Source organism: Pholcus phalangioides, unplaced genomic scaffold (genome assembly GCF_987345545.1).
Source record: "Pholcus phalangioides strain wild (caught in Gottingen) unplaced genomic scaffold, Ppha-v1.0 ptg000003l_1, whole genome shotgun sequence".
Classification (NCBI taxonomy): domain Eukaryota; kingdom Metazoa; phylum Arthropoda; class Arachnida; order Araneae; family Pholcidae; genus Pholcus; species Pholcus phalangioides.
In genome coordinates this window covers 52,486,365-52,502,734 of record NW_028301596.1, presented here as the reverse complement: position 1 = coordinate 52,502,734, position 16,370 = coordinate 52,486,365, and the positions used below count along the sequence as shown (strand labels likewise).

Sequence of the window (16,370 nt, the reverse complement as noted above, 5' to 3'; positions counted from 1 at the left end):
CAGATGTGACGGGGGTTTCGGGTTGTTCTCGGTGGAACTTCGAATAGAAAGCATTTTTAGAAAATCAAAGACACATATTGGAATACGTACAATGATTTGCTCAGTGACTGCACATCTATCTGGATATGTTATGGTAAATGTGATGATTCCGGTAATAATGCATAATCACCGTCCATTTTGGTGAGTTTGATAAATTCCCCTGAATTTATTACTTTTACCGTATTATGTATAATACTCAAGCATCGTTGGTAAACATGAGAAATCGTTCTAAATTCACCACATTTGCTAGTTATTATGCATAGACGCCATTTCGTATTGGTAAATATGATAAATCGGTCCCAATTGCAGTTATAAGATTTATTATTTAGATGACCGTACTTGTGAGTGATCGTAATATAGTCTGATTTAAGATTTTTTCCGAGCAATCCTCGAAATAACGCCCATAACTAACTCCTATTTGACTAATTCTGAAATCGGACAGCTATATAATGAACTCTTATTAAACAAATTTTACTATCATACCCCGATATTACGAACTCTCATTTAACAAATTCTTTGATTTAACGAATCAGATAAAACTGTTATTTTTATTCGTTAAATCGATGAAAATTCTTATTTCGGGATTGCGGCGATCGACGCAAATATTCGCACAGGAATAGGATTCGAAAGGAGGTGGGGGGAAACGTTAAATTACGAAATTCATCAGATTGGAGTTCATAATATTTGTCTACCATACTAGACTCTATAGGAGAAATTTTGGGTGACGGAAGATTTCATCAGTTTAACAGAGGTATCCGTTATCCGATAGTGCAGACAGGGCTCTGGGGGGCCCCCCCATGTTGTTTTGATTTTGTTTTTTACACCATAAAACTGCGAAAAGGCCATGGAAGTTTATTTCACAAACATATTTAGTATTCGATGAAATTGACCAGAGTCGCCCTCGGGGTGTGTGGCAAATGCGGCCACACAGGGTCCCGCGCTTGATGGAGTCTCGCATATGTGGTAATATAAAAAAAAAAAAACCTTTTTTTTTTTACAACAATAGAACAAAATAGCTGTTTCACAAATACAGAAATGGTAATTATTATTCTTCAAATAAACGGGAATTATTCGCAACTAGAAGGGGGGGACCCCAAAAACCATTGTCTCTAGGGGCTTAGTTTTCAGTTATTTTTTTTCTTCCTTCCATAAATTACAAATGTATTTTTCTTCAGTGCCTATTTCAGGCATTTGAGTTCCTTTTTACCCACCTTGATTATTTTTAGTGCCTAAACTTCCGGGCTCTAACGATCGGGGGGGGGGGGAACAAGATATCAAAAATCAATACAAATTTTCTAAAAAGTTTTGAAAAATTAAAAAAATAATAATTTTCTTTGTGACAAAAAATTTAAAAATATTATTCCACTCGTTTTAGTTTTCAAAAATAAACGTTTCTTGCAAAAAAATTTCATGAAAATCACTTCGGAAAATTTTTTAAACAAAGCGTTGCGCAATCGAAACGTGAGTCAAAAAGAGGCGGCTTGCAATACTACCGAAATAGTGTCAGTAAACGATGAAAATGTCACAAAGATATCGTTTTCATGTTTCCCACATCGACGCCAAATTCACAATTTTCAGAAATTCAATAACTAATACAATGATAGTTATGAAAAAGCATGAGAGATAATTGAGAAAGAAAATATAACAGAATCGTATTTTGCAAAAAATAAAAATTGTAATTGCAAAATAAAACATATCCTCGTATAGCCCAATTGATAATTCAATAATGTCATTGTTTTGGATTTTTTTAAATCTTCGTTCCATTAATCTGAATTATTTTGGATTATCAAAATGAGAATTAATTAACCAGAATTTCGGTATTCGCGTTGGATCTTCTCCCTGAGACATCTGTCATGTATCCATCCCCCATGCAATCGACGAAATGAAAACACTCACACACACGTGTACTGTAGGCAATCCCCGATGTTGTTCATGGACACACAACAAACATGTGAAACACGAAACATGCTTGAATTTGACATAACTGACAAAGCGAATCAACATCCTAGTTCCAATTGTTGGTGGTAATGTAAGCTTTTGCTATTCGACAGCTTTCACTCTCACGTGACTGTTCCATACTGGAATCGGTGTTTCTTTGTCCGTGATGCTGAATTTCAACGTGAACTTCTAGCAGCTAGTTAAAGTAATTTTTATATGAAAACGATTAAATATTTTATGACGTCATTGGTTTTATGCAAATTAAGATAAATAATGTGAAAGTAAATATGAAGGTTATTTTTTTTTAATTTCCCATCGACATGAATTATTCGGTATAGTATTAAATATCTTATAATTGAATGAAATAATGTAATTAAAAAAAAAGTGAAACCCTTCTTAACTGTTACCCCTCTTTAATGGCCAAATAATGATTGAGTTTAATTTTAGAGGACTCGGTAAGCAGAGGTGGTTTTACGGTTTTGCCCCCCTTCTCCCATTCTAGGCTAATTTTCTTGACCCACTCATTCGGAATGAGTGGTCGGTGCTATAATGTGCTATAACCCACTTGGCCATCACTCCGGTGAATACGTCTGCGTTTCTATGGGTGTGAACGTAGTGCGTCCGTATTTCAGATTCTGGAAACTCACGTCGTCTCCGATTGGTTAAAAACTCGAATTTTTCAACTTTTTTCTAACTTGAAATTCGGGTTTTTAACCAATCGGAGACGACGCAGGTTTCCAGAATCTGAAATACGGACGCAATATGTTCTATCCTAAGTCAATCTCTCGGTCACTCCACGCTTACGTGCTCTTTCGGTCACACGGGCTCTAGGTCACGTTTTTGGTCATTCACATGCTTACACATGCTCATCTAGGCCATTCCCTTGGTCATTCACATGCTTACACATGCTCATCTAGGCCATTCCCTTGGTCATTCACATGCTCATCTAGGCCATTCACATGATCATCTAGGCCATTCACATGCTCATCTAAGCCATTCTCTTGGTCATTCACATGCTCATCTAGGCCAGTCCCTTGGTAATTCACATGCTCATCTAAGCCATTCTCTTGGTCATTCACATGCTCATCTAAGCCATTCTCTTGGCCATTCACATGCTAGCACACGCTCTAGATCACTCTTTTGATAATTTTTAATCTCTTAATCACTCTTTTGATCACTCACATGTTTGCACTCCCTATATCACTCTTTTGATCATTCTTACGTTTTCTCAATCACTCTTTTGTTCATTCTTACGTTTTCCCAATCATTCTTTTGGTCATTCACATGCTCGCACACGGTCTTGGTCACTCTTTCGCTCACTCACGTGGTTGTGCACTCTTTCGTTCACTCACGTGTTTGCAGACTCTAAAAGTCACTCGTTTTGCCACTCACTGGCCTAGCCCCTCGCTCTTTGGATAGAGATGGATTTATGGTGGGCGATACAGATTTTTCCATCCTTTTCCCATTCTACTAATTTTTTTGGTCATTTATTCTTCAAATTAGTTGCCGTTCCGAATTAGCCGCCATAGGCTGTAGCCCACTAAGCTCACGCAAAGTTCTGGCGTTCATTCATTCATTCAGCCCGCTAAGTTCCCCCGTAAATACAATACTGTCAATAAGAACCTTCATTTTTACTGTCACTCCCCTGTTTTACGATGAACTTTTTTGTCCTTCCGGTGTTTGAAAAAGATTTTTACTGTAATTTAATTTAATTAACTTCATTTTCATTGCAGTCACGTGATTAATATTTGCCTCTGAAAACACCGATTTCCGGCCACGAATATCTGAATCTACATCTTAGATGGGGCACAATACCATTGTAAATCCATTAAGAATAATCTCTTAACTGTATTCTTCAGTCTAACTAATCTACGTATAATGATAATGATGAAGCGAGAAAATGAACAAATGATTCACAATCATGTTTAATGTTTTATTCTATGCCTCATGAACAAGGTAAATAGTGGGATTCCTACTATCATTTCGGAAATATGTGTCGGTACTGTTTCAAAGAAATCAATTGAGTTTATCTTATAGAAGAGCTATTTGAATATGCTGCCATTCAAACAGACTGACATTTGATTCTGGAATCTGAATTGGAAATAAGAATCTTTTTTTTTCTCGACAGAAGAGAGAGATTCTTTCGCAAGGCACACTGACACAAAATCCATTGATACATTTTTATTTTACTTGAACTTAAAGGATAGAAATATATTCCAAGTCTATTTACACGCAATAAAATAATACCTATATATATTTTTTGTCGCAAGAAAAACTTATTACTAGAGCTCGGATTTATATGCACTAAAAAACTGGCGAAATATGCCAAAATATACATTAAAAACTCCAGAATATGCACTAAAAATCCTGAAAAAGTTAAAAATTCCGAACTATGTACCAAAAAAGAGAACATGCATTAAAAAAATTACCATTCATAAAAAGGCAGACGTTTTTGAAACGCATCTCTTTCTATTTCTTAGTGAAAATGCATTCATTTACTAAAAAAAACATCCTTACATATGTAAACATCCCGCATATGTAAATAACTTCTACATATATTTTATTCAGCCATTTTTAATTTCCAGTAAGGCCCGTTTACACGAGGCAAGCGCTTTAGTTGGTAACTTAATTTTTAGTTGCCAAGTACGATACAATGTATGCAGACGATAAGGGCCGTTTACACGGCTTTAGTTGGCAAGTGCATAAGTGATTTAGTTGGTAAGTGAGATAAGAACGGTTCTATTTTTTCCGGTTAAGTAAACCTATGCGCATGCGCCAGTGGGCGTGACCAGCCGCTCTGGAGGGGTCTTTTTGCTCTCTCACGGAGGGGTTTATTTTGATCTCAAGCGTGAACCTGTTCATACTCCGTCGTCTCCTGAAGTTTCGCTAGAATTCCGCCGAAATATTGGATGGTGAGGTGGCCAGAGGACACAATCTTCAAGTTTATTGAAAAATATCTTCGCCATGAATGTTTGTTGAACTATAGAAATGGAAATTACCTTGTTCAAACAAGCTAAAATTATCCGATGTTGGGAAAAGCTATGGAATATTCTGTCGACGTGATGTCAGGAGTTATATATTTTTGAACCTTCAATTTTTTTTTATCTGGTGGGGAGGATTTATATAATAAGAACTGGAGAGGGGGGTTTCGAATATTTCTCTCGTCCAGAACGAATTTGCTGCCATCTGTTGTAAAAATACACGATCAAATATTTAACATAAAGATATCATCTCTATAGATCAAATTAAAAAATAATAATGATTTCGAAAATTTGGAAATAATTTTTGTTTAATGAATTTTTATTATTTAATTTTTAACCCTTAGAATTTCCTACGAATGCCCAGAATCTTCTCCCGTATTTTCGGCTTACATAATTCATAATTTATCTCCTCTTTAACATCGATTAAAATATCATATAATCGGTATTTACAACATGGAGGAGAAATAGAGAAATCTTATATTTCTTCTCGATGACTTACTTTAGTTTATAATATGTTGTGTGTTCTTTTCTCCCCTGTGGCGTCATCTCTCGCCCCCTTGCGTGGGTGGCAGAGGCGAAAAAAGGGGACAAGCGAACTGTTTCCCTTGCGTGACCTACTTCTTGCTCAGTGTGTTGCTCTCGCGCAAGTGAGAAAAGAGTTTCTCCTTTTTTATTATGTGGAATTAATGTTGTTAACCTATGTAAATAGTTTTTTAAAATTAAATGAACTTAAATATTATCAACCGTTTCTTCAATTGGAGTCAGAATATACATCGTCCTCAATTTGTATCATATAACTATACCCCCCTTGAGTAAGTGAAAATGAATAAATTTATATTCTTTAAAAAAAATGTCATATAATGTGGCTCTGATCACAGTATTCTTAAGTTCTACCTGATCATCTTCATCCATCGTTACGAAAGCTATGAGCTTTAAAAAAAGCACCTCTCTCAATGCCAGATAAATAAAAAATTATTACTATTATTCTCCCGCGCGTTGTGCGCCTGTCTCTCTCCGTGGATTTGAGTAGACTGAAGCGCGCATGCGCTAACTGCTCTCGCCTCCGTAAAAATTATCCAATGAGCGCCTACTTACCACTTATCGTGTGGACAGTTTCAAGAAGAATCGGTAAGTTGAAATTAAGTTACCAACTAAAGCGCTTGCCTCGTGTAAACGGGCCTTTAGCTGTAGCTGCTGAGTAACGAAAATACCAATAACAAAATAAGTTTGACACAATTTCTGAGAAAAAAGCAACAGTTTGACATATCTCTAGATATAGTCTTAGAATGAAACGGTTAATATTCGTAAAATACTTTACAAATATCTATTAATTCACTAAATCCCACCTTTGCGGGGAAAAAAAAACGAAACCAATGTTATGAAAATATTATGAACAATATTTATTTGAAAAATTGTAAAAAAAAAAATTGAGTGAGCTTAAATAAACCTTCAAAAACATGCACTTATTCTAAAAACTGTTTGGTTTTATGCATTTATGTGCATTAAAAAAGGGAAAAAAAATATGCATTTGCATATAATCTGCTCTCTACTTATCACGTTCGATATTCTTAATATTAATATTAAATTGCGTATATACGGCACATATAATAGTCCTTTCGACGTAAAATAGTAGTAAATTATTTTCTGGATTCTACCAAAAAGAGACCAAACCTGGCCATATCGCTATATTGCAATTTACTGTCATTAGTGAGAGGGGTTGGAAGTGAAGGCGCTGTCTATCGGTGGTCGCCTTGAGTTCTCGTTAGGGAAAATAACTTATCTATTTCCTCCCTTGGGTTCGAACCCGGTATCCTGACAACAACCTTCACGATGGTAGACGAGCATCTTACGACCATGCCACTCGGGCACTACCAAAACGAGACTGGACAATAAAGTTAAGCCTCTATCTATGCAAATTTTACAACACGAGAATTGCAAAGATTTCAGCCTGAAAAACAGTGGTGTAGACACCTAAAAGATATGGTAACTGTGTACCATCTCCAGGACAGCATACTCCAGCTCCAGTACTGTTTCCAAGATTAGAGCCGTCAGTATGGGAATTTCCACTATTTGATTCATATACTGTTAGTGTGCTGTCATCTACTCTCAAAATTAGAGATTCCCAATGCAGTGAGGCGTAGGAGTACAGTTCCCTTTGAGCAAACAAAGCCCACAAACTGATCTAGGTAGAAAGTTGTTTTTTTCTCGGTTGATAGAGGTAGGGCTACTAGATGTCCTCCTTCCTACTTTTCGATGTAATTTCAAGTGCCCTCTACGTTTCGGAAAATTCGCCCTTTTGTCTTCCTTTTTAGGTTTAAGGAATTTTTCTTTTTTTCCTTACTTTTTGAAACATATCTTTTCATTGACATTATTTTTGTGGTGTTTTTCCCCTGACAATGATCATCCAAATTCACAGAATCAACCGAGAAAAATTACTGTTGAGGCCGGTTTAATCGTTCAGAATAACGGCGCCATCTATTGTGGAAATTGGGGGAAAGTGACGTTACAAAGGGTGCGTAGACGTCCTCCTTTCCCAGTTTTCGAATCTGGTAACCCTAGATAAAGATAACTCTGACTAGGCTGACCGTATTTCTTCGAGAGAAATACGCGAAATTAGGATTCCAAATACGGGAAAATACGGGACATCGCCAATTATCGCTAAAAATGTCGCCAAAACTGAACAAAGTTGCCAAATATTGCTGAAATTACGGGGAAAACAACATGATGGGAAATGAAGCATTACTGCAAATTCCAGTGGATTAAAATGAATTCCACTAGAAAGAACGTTCACCAAGACAAAAATGTGGGAGATTAATATTCTTTTAGAAACTCGTTTCCAAGTTCACCAACTCATCACTAGATGGGGCTGTACAGGTCTGATACATACAGGGCAGTGGTTCTCAATATTTTTTTGACTGGCGGGGGGAACCCTTTTTGGTAAAAAATTCCAATGATAGAGCCCTGTAAGTCTATTTTTGTTTTTTTCTTTCAAATTTTGTATTATTTTTTTTCCGATTCTCCCCTAAAGTCTCCGGTAAGCGTGCCTCACTCGGAAAATTAACACGTGCGGGTGTGAATATTTACGACACGAAACTAGATGTAGTACATTGTAGCCATGCGTATGTGCGCTTGAAGATTTTTTAAATTCTGCTTTGACAAAACTGTTGACTTATTGCATTATTGAATTATATTACTTTGGGGTGGGGCTAGCTCATGAACAGGAGCCACTACTTGTCGAAGAGATTGTGCGCTTGTGGAAAGATGAGCGACTGGAAGTGCATGAAGATGGCATTCAAGGACTAGTGGTGAAAAATGTTTAGGAGTTGGCGGTAGATGAAGTGATGGATATTTTTTTTGCACGCACCAGCCAGCAAGAGTTTATGGACGGTATCTCATCTGAGGAAGAGAGAAGTAAGGGGAAAGTCCCTCTCTCATTTCAAATGAGATTAGAGAGATGTGTAAAATGTGTTTTTCTGTGCAAAACTCTGTAGATAAAAACCATCTAAATAAAACTGTAGCAGTGTGCGAGCAATGAATCTGTCCAACGAACACTGCAATTGTAAGTGTCATTGAAGGTTCTTTTTGAAAGTCACGCAAAAAAAGAATAAGTTTGCAAACACCAGTGAGTCCGTAAATCGTCCTAAATGATACTCGAAGAGAGCGAGGAGGACTAAATTAATTTGTAAACATTTTCGTGTTGTGTGTTTATTTGTTGCGTTATTTATATTATTTATATTTTTTGTATTATATATTATTATTATTGCGTTTAATTGTTGATTGCATGCCGTTTTTATTAATCATTTTTACGTGAATGAATAATTGTGGAACGAATTATATATATGTATATATATTCGAGTTTCCTATGGGGAAGCTTGACTCGAATAACGATCTATTCAGGTAACGAGCACGTTGACGGAACGAATTAAGCTCGTTAATCGAAGTTCCACTGTTTTAAAAATATTCCACTTATTTAAAAATACTTATAATTTTTTTTCTTCAAATTTACTGGTTCTTTTGTTCTCCTATAACGGCTGCGGAGCCCCGGTTGAGGACCGCTGTCCTAGAAGAACGTATATTTTGGTACAAAAATACTGATCTTTTCAGATTAAAAACGTTAATGTCTTCTTAAAAGTATGAAAATTTTAATTTCGAATTTACAAGGCAATGTGCAGTAATTTTTCTTTCTCCGATTCAAATATATATTTGCCTCTCCCGGTAGAGGCAGAGATGAGTTTTTTCCTTCCTTAAAAAATTAACATCTGAAATAATAAATATCTTCACAACATCCAGTCTTCTGTATATCTTGTATTAACAAGTGGAGAGCGACATTCATGTCATATATATAGCCCTCTGGTGGCTCGTCGTCCATGAGCTATTAGCTGATCGGTTTCACCGTCCATTGCACGGTTCCGTTCGGCATATATACGCTCTAGCGAAGGAAAATCTCTATCTCCTCTGTAGCTTAGTGGTCAGAGCACTCGTCCGGCAATCGAGGGACCCGGGTTCGTCTCCCGGTAGAGGCAGAGATGAGTTTTTTCCTTCCTTAAAAAATTAACATCTGAAATAATAAATATCTTCACAACATCCAGTCTTCTGTATATCTTGTATATATGTCTGTATTTTTCTTTTCTCACAGCTCATATTTCTTTCTTACTTGACTTTTTTCTCTACTTTAATGACACATAAAAATGTAATTTTTGTTAGTATTGATACATTGGGATACATTATCTTATGATTAATATTTATGTACCTTTCATGACACATAAAAAACACATTTTTTTTTCTCGGCCTTCTTTCTTTTCTTTTCATCCACTTCTTCTATCCTTTTTCTTTCCCTTCTTCGCTTCCTTCCTGTTTTTTTACCTCTTCTCAAAGCCACGCGTTCTATCTTCTTAGTTTATTTTATTTTTCCCATTCTTCTTTCTGCTCTTCTTCTACGTATTCTATTTTTTCTTTCTCCCTATCCTTCTTTTCTTTTCTTCCACCTATTCTTCTTTTTGTTCTTCTCCCATATCTTTCTTCTTTCACAGCTTTTCTTCCCCCCAGATTATTCTTTCACAGCTTTTCTTCCCCCCAGATTATTCTTTCTACTCTTCTCCCCCATTCTATTTTATGTTCTTTTTCTCTGTCGATTTTCTTTCTGTTATTTTCACCCTATCTTTCTCGTCTTTTTTTCTCCTTTCTTCTTCCAGTTTTTTTTCTCTATTCTACTTCCCGTTCCTTTCTGTTCCCACCTAGCATCTTTTCTAGTTCAGCAAAATTTATCAAAAATTAAAAGTTTATTTTCTATTTTTAAACACAATACCCAAATTTTTGGGGTAAATATCTTTACGGAAAGTAAATTCTTTATACTGTATGTACTTTTTTTTATGGAAACTGAACACCAATTTGATTCACGAACCTGAACTTGTATTGGTGAATACGTATTCAATCCTTTTTAGGTGTATTTTTCTCGTCGAAGAATAAAATCGAAAAATTTCCCCAGACGCTTTAATTAATAAGCTTCGAACAAAAAGAGATTTCGAAAAAGTAGATCCGAGCGGAAAATTTTTACTCTGCCGTGTATTATAATAATAAAGTGGTAGTCTTTGTCGATATTTCCTCTACGAGTAATTGCCCTCGTCCTCCTTTTGTGTGTCCGGAGATGGCCTTCGTTATTCGAGCCTACGGTCTAATTTTCCATTGAACTGGTAACTACACGATAAATTTTATCCGAATTTTATTTATTTATTTTATGTTGCTGCATTTTCTTCTTCACCCGATAATAGCTTTATGCTTCTACCACTCAGTATCGAATTCCATTGCTTTTGAAGTCTCGCAGCAACCTCTCGTCTATTCAATTATACGGTGGTTTTAGTTCCATCAAGGAAAGCATTATTATTATTATTATTATTATTATTGCACGAAGGGAAATGAACGCAGTAGTGTGGAAAATGATTATCCAGTAAAGATTAGATTGATTCAATTTTCACGCTTGGAAAAACACGTTTTGCATTCTCTAGCAAAACTCGTGGTTTCTTTTAAGTTGATTTTGAATGGACGAGAACATTTTCGGGGGTAATCTCTTTAATGGCTCGATCTCCCAAAGTCAAGGTTTATTTGTATGGTTTTAGGAAAGCGACAATTTGCACACGTGTGGGAAAATTTACGTTCAGTTTTATCACGTTTTAAAGCCCAGGAGATTAAATATGAAGTAATTAGCCGGACCCCTACTTTTTTGAGTTGGATATTCATGCAATAACATTGATTTCAGCTTTTTATTTATATCTTCTCGAGCATGAAAATTAATGTCTCCGTATTGTCTTTTCATATTCAACTGCATAAATTCATGTGGGTTTGGATATTTTAAAATTAATTATGGGCCCGTAAAAAGTACATTGAAAAAATTCCCCAGCTTCAATTAAGCATTTTTGGAAGCTGAAACAGACAGATGGATAACTTGAAGTTCAAGGGGGGCGGGGAATCGAAATACTTAGCGCCCCTTTTCAAAAAGGAAAAAGATATATATATTCATTTCTACGTTTCCTTAAACCTAGATTTGTTTATTTCATGAGTCGCGCAGGAAGTTGCCATATTCGTTATAACGTGGACATAGTTTGTATGTCCCTTAAAGAAACAGGGAGATTTCACGTGATCCAAAAAGCCTCATTGAAGAAAACCCGGGCAGCGCCGGGTATTATAGCTAGTTTTGGAATAAAATTGTGAATAAACAGTGTTTTTATAACTTTTTAGGAACTATATTATATGATTAGCTACATATATAAATATCCATCTCATATATTTGTCAGGTTCAACGTTTTTTTCAGTAATTTTAATTAGGGATGGGACGAATAGTGATTTGGCTGAATAGCCAAATACCAAATATTCGGCGGCCGAATATCAATTTTCTTAAAATTCATCAAAATTATAAGAAAAATTGCCTTTTTTAATTTAAAATAAAATTACTTAATTTCAAATGAGATTGATGTTGAATTTTAATTATACAATTTATTATTTAAATGAACGTAGCTGAAATATTTTTATTTGCGATGACACTGACGACCATATTTAACAATGACATATTGTATTTCAATATTACAGTGTCGCCTCCGCTAACGGAGATGATTCATTCTGGAATTACGTTCGTTGGAAGAAACCCATAGGTTTCAACGGGAAATCGTTTGATTCTTTCCAGCTTCTGTTTAAAATTTAAAGATAAGTTTTTGAAAAATCCCAAGGGGCAGTATAAAAAAGGCAAAAACGCACCGTAAGCTAAAATGAACACCTTAAAAATTGGATAAATGATAATTTACAGGAAGATTAAGGTGGTGAAGATTTTTTTTATTTTACACTAAATGTACGTAAACACACAACCAACACGAGTTTTAGTCTACTAAAGTTGTTGACTCAACCTAGGCGTGTTCATATAGTTGTATCCATCTGCATATAGAAACGTTCTCTCCACTTGTCAATACAAGATTCATCGAAAGACTGGTTATTTGTGGAGATGAAGATTACAAGGAAGAAAATCATTGGAAGAAAATCATCAAGGAAGAATCAAAATATAGGTTAGATGGTAGAGCACTCGTCCGGCAAGCGAGAGACCGGGATTCGAGTCCCCGTGGGGGGCAGTGATGAATTTTCTTCCTTGTAATCTTCATCTCCACAAATAACCAGTCTTTCGATGAATCTTGTATTGTATCCATCTGTTTGTGATTTGGTCAGTTCATTTCTGTGTCTGATACATGATGGAAAAGATAAGCTCCTAGATTGTCCAGACTGCTGTTTCTAAGTGTCTTGCACTGAAAGAACGCACGCTCTGAAAACAAAGGCTCCGTTTTTTTTTTTTTCAATGCATTTTCTATTTTGGCGTAATCTTTCATTTTGCATGAAATTGTTCAAAGAATTTCAGAAAAAGAAGTGCAGGTACATCTGAAAAATTCCGAGGTGTGTGGACGTGAGTTAATCGGGCCCTAGTGACAGGAATTGACTGATGATGATTGGCGTGGACATTCAGCTCACGACGCGGATATTTGATGTAGGAGCGTGCATTCATGTCATCGATAATGTTCATTAGCTGAATCCGTATTCGTTATCCAAGGCAGAAAAAATTTCAAAAAAAAAAAAACCTTCGTTAGACGAAAAATTTGTAGGCTGAGGCGTTCGTTAGCCAAGACTGTATTTAAAATAAATTTTTTCCCCAACACCTGCTACAATTTTACATCTAATATTTAGAAAATGCAAACCATCATTTTTACTCCGTTTGATATATTTTTTTATTCTATTCTAAAACGGAACTTTTCCTTTGAGCCTAAAATCCTGCATTTTTATTATTCAGCCATTGTGAGACGTTGGAATGGATCCGTCTAATGTATATGTTACTGTCAAAGCCCGAAATCGGCCAGTTTGTGAATAAGCCCATCCAATTCGCGAACTGGCCGATTTCGTTGAATATTGACGAGGCCAATGTCCAAATTTCCGGGTTTTGGCCAGCCAGTTCACGAACTGGTCGGAAATCGCTGTCGAAAGACCGATAACAAAAGACATGATTCGGGGTCATTGCCAAGTTGGCGCATTTCTTTCGTGATAATTATAGTAGGTTCACGTCAGCTATGGCGCAACCCATCAAACCACATTCACGGTAATCATTTTTTTCCCCTCCAAAATTAGGCAGAAAAACTGTGTTTATATTATGTGTTTAAAAACATTATTATATTACTGTTTATAAACATTATTTTTTGTGTGTGTGTAAACATTGCTTTCAAATTTCTCGTTTTTTTTCTCTCTCGTGGATCTAATTCCGTGATTCCCAACTTGGGGGTCCACGCCCCACACGGGGGGGGGGGAAATATGATCTTTAAGGGGGAGCAATTTCGTTCTGTAAGGAAGCAATCATTCATATTTGTTGAAAAAATAATTATAGAATCACAATGAAAATTAATGTAATTAATTAATTAATTAATTTGGTAAGGAAATCCCTTACGAAATAAAGAAATCAATATTTAATGGAAAAGTAATATCCGAATCAAAGAAAGAATATCATATTTAGTGAGGAAATAATTCGAGTATCAATGAAAATTCATACTTATACAGTCGAATCCCGTTATAACGAACGCCAAGAGACCGGAGGAACCACTTCGTTAAAACGAAATTTCGTTGTAAAGGAATTCCAGGTTACCTAGCATTATTCCTATGTAAACTTATTTGAGGGATTAGAAAAGTGTTCGTTAAAATGAGATTTTCGCTATAACGATATTCATTAAAACGGGATTCGACTGTATATATAATGAAAAAATGATTTCACAGAATAAGTAGAATCCTCCAATAATATAGGGCTCCCTATATTATTATTCCTTTTCAGTTGGGTTAACCCTTAGAAAGAGAGGTGGTATAAGGGTAATTATACATGTTCTATTATATATGTTATGCAGTCGAATACTCTTGCGAAAATCTCATTTTAACGAACACTTTTCTAATCCTCCAGGTAAGTTTACATAGGAAAAATGCAAAGATCTAGAATTCCTTTATAACCAAATTTCGCTATAACGAAGTGATTTCTCCGGTCTCTTCAACAGTTCATTATAACAAGATCGATTCCACTGTACATCTCCTCTAAGTGTTTACCCGTTAAGACGCTACTGCGAGAATCAAGGTACCACAGAAAGACCTAATTATTGGCCTTTGGGGGGCTTCATGTATTTTTTTATTCCTCCGCATTGCTTTAAAGGTTGAAAACTCATGCAAATTTTAGACATGGTTACAACGCTTTCCGGATTCTGCACTTCCTCCATATGAATTCTGGGAGAAGGTGGGGGGGGGGGACAGGCTGATTTAAGGTTTCAAATGAGTGCAGAGAGAATTCCCTCCAAAGACATTTCGAGTTTTAACCTCCACAAATAGTTTCAAATTCACAGAAATAGATTTAAACACCATTAAAGAGGTGGTTTTTTTTTAAACATTTTAACAATTTTCTTGGGCCGCATATCCCCCTCCCCCATCCCTGTGTGCGTGTGTCTTTTATAAGTGCCATGAGAATTTAGGATGTTTAGGTTGAGCATAGCGTAAATAAGGTTGTGAAACACTGATCAAATCCAATATAGCTACTATAAGTAGCCATGTGTCACATGTTGGCGATAAAAAAAAAATGGATTTGGCGCACACCAGACCGTCTTACATCAGCACATCGAACGTTTACCAGGGATCTCCGGCCACTTCGCGAATTGGTCGGCCAAAGCCAAATAAGTTTTGAGAAACTTTGGCCGAATCTCTCGGTCATTTTGCGAATTTTCCGCACTTCGGGCTCTTGCAATAACATATAGCGTAACGAATTACGGGGGAAAAAAAAATTTACGTTTCTCGGAATAATGAGGAAGAAGGAAAGCACTTTTTTTTGGATATAACAAGAAACGAATTTTTCCTCATGTTATAATATTGGTTCGTTCCAATTTTTTGCAAAAGTGATAACAATACCCAAATTATAACATTATTCGTGATTCTGATAAACGGTGTCGACCGCATATTTCTGAACTACACATATTATCACAGCGACTTCTTAAAGTAAATTTCTCTTATAATTAGTCTTAGAGTTATAGTCAAGTATAGTTTTGTACATCAACGTGATGTTTCACGATTCTATTACTGTTGTCAAAATAGAAAAATGTCAATTTGCGAATGGTACGTGGCAACGCAATAAATATTCTCATCCTGATTATTGAGATAAGGGTGCTGTAAGGACCAGAACATAGCGGGCTCATAACATCCGTGGCACTACTCTATTGATACATCGGGATACGAGATTATCATTACATTGATGTTGGCAGAAAATGAGGACAACAACTTAGAAATAATGTCATATTAGACTTTCGACAGAAAACGTTTCTTTCTACTACTACTTACCTCGAAATGTGAATGGACTCTGGGGAAAAGTAGCTTGGTAGCCTGACGTTATGATGCACTATCTGCTGCAATCATGAAGGAATTAATATCACGAATATTATGTCCTCCATTAGTGTTTGGATTTTACACTGTCGTGTTGCTAACGTTACATTTTCTAACTTTTACTATCGATGTCCATCCGAAGCCGGATGAAGTCCAACTACTGATACTGGACTCGAAACGTTTCTTTTCCTCTCGTATACGGGAAGATGTTTTTGCAACATAGGAAGCGACTATATTTGCGTTTTGATCACGTGACCCAACTTTTAGTGTGTTTTTAGATAGCGAGAGGAAGTTCTGGACGTATATATTTTCAGCTGCTTTTGTGTGTGTGCGCCTAATATTAATTTACTTGATGAAACATATAGAATGCAATTTAAATGTCAAATGAAGTTTATACTGTCATTTAAAGTTGTATACTCCTACACAAATCCCGTTGGAGGGACAGCATAAAAATTTAGATTTTTTTTATTTTGTGACACACTGTATCTCAACTCT

The 16,370-nt window shown here is 35.9% G+C and overlaps 1 protein-coding gene across 1 annotated transcript in view; it reads right to left on the bottom strand.

Annotated features, from left to right (window-relative positions):
* The window catches only part of LOC149088792 (major facilitator superfamily domain-containing protein 6-A-like), a 59,571-nt gene extending 43,531 nt beyond the window's left edge, over nt 1-16,040 (bottom strand). The window contains exon 1 of the mRNA XM_089250212.1: nt 15,834-16,040. The gene's annotated coding sequence lies outside the window, so the exon portion shown is untranslated. The remainder of the gene's footprint in view (nt 1-15,833) is intronic.
* Between the last annotated feature and the right edge of the window lie 330 nt (nt 16,041-16,370).